The sequence below is a fragment of the Octodon degus genome, unplaced genomic scaffold (assembly GCF_000260255.1).
Source record: "Octodon degus isolate 3935 unplaced genomic scaffold, OctDeg1.0 scaffold00311, whole genome shotgun sequence".
Taxonomy (NCBI): domain Eukaryota; kingdom Metazoa; phylum Chordata; class Mammalia; order Rodentia; family Octodontidae; genus Octodon; species Octodon degus.
In genome coordinates this window covers 375426-376979 of record NW_004524887.1, presented here as the reverse complement: position 1 = coordinate 376979, position 1554 = coordinate 375426, and positions in this window count along the sequence as shown.

Sequence of the window (1554 nt, the reverse complement as noted above, 5' to 3'; positions counted from 1 at the left end):
AACCACTAAGAAGAATATATGCAGTGTATTATTTTTTGAAACTGTACTTCCGATTTGATTTGAAACTGTCTCATTGCTGTTTATCAATAAAACTTTGGAAAATAAATAAATAAATAAATGAAATAGATATAGATAGCCGTGTGCTTAGTACCAAGAATATTTAAACTATCTTCCAGAAAGGAAGTCACTGCCTAGTCCTTTGCATCATGTGTGGGAGTAATGGGAATGAAAATAGCCATTATTTTTCTGTTTTATACACCTACTTCTTTTTCTGATGAGGGTCTCCCAGTACCTCCAGGAAAACTGAACACGCTCTTGTCCTACAGTAATTTTTCTAGGTTTTGTGTTATGCAGCAGTGGTGTAATTATTAACCACCTCTGGATTGCAAATTCTACAAAGGCAACAATTTTCATTCACTCCTGTGTGGTTTTCTAGTGCATATGTAACGGTTTTGCAGAAAGCCCCTAAATGGGAAAGACTTCATGCATATGAATAACTTCATATATTTAATAGGTTGAATAGGTTGTCCAAACTAGCCTAGGCCCTAATTATTGTTACTGCCCTTGAGAAAATGACATACATTCTGATGTTTAAATGATACTATTAATATTAAGTTTTGAAGTTTTCCCTTTTTTCAAGTCACAACTTTTTCAGGTGATTTTCCCTCTAAAACTTAAGTTTTCACTTAATATAACCAATTGTCATTTGGCATCACAGTAGCACTTTGATAGTGTTAAAAAGGAAATAATGACTAGTATAGAAACATTTAAAATGAGTGGGAAAAGTATCTACAATGAATAGCTTCTGCCAGACTTCCATAGTTAGGTAATTTATGTATAAAGACTAGTGGAGGGGGTGCCAGGGACATGGCTCAGAGGAATAAGCGCTTCCCTGGCAAGCGCAAGGGCCTGAATTCAATCGCTGGTTCCGGGAAAAACAAAAAAGATGAGTGGAAGAAATTCTTCTTAGGAAAGGATTCTTTGCTTAACTCCATTATGCAAGTGTAGATAGGTGACTTGACTAATATAACACTGCTAAATGGAGTATATCCATGTTTAATTCAGTTCTAATTTATTTCTTTTAAAAAAAATTTCTAAAGAATACAAAATGAAAAAGAAAGCATTAGAAACAGTACAAAATTGCACTAACGCCATAGGAGTTCAACAGTGGTTGCTGCGTTGTGTGATATTTATTGGTCATCTACTATGCGCCAGACATAATGCTGGTGCTAGAATGATGATGTTCTATAAACACATTGTCTCTGCACTAAGAAAAATTATTTAAAGTGGAAAAAATAAAGAAGAAATTGCTTACACCTATGTCTTCAAGAGTTTAACCTATTCTCTCGGTAAACTTAGTGTTTTAGTTTTAATATTTAGATCTTTGATCCACTTAAATTTGAGTTTAGCACGTGGGTTTAGGTTAGCACCTGGTTCTTGTTCTTATCTTCAGCATGTGGGAAGTCAGTCTTTCCAGCACTATTTATTAAAGAGACTTATCTTTCCTCCAGTGATGGTGTTAGATCCCTTTGTTGAGCGTAGTGTGGCTGAGTG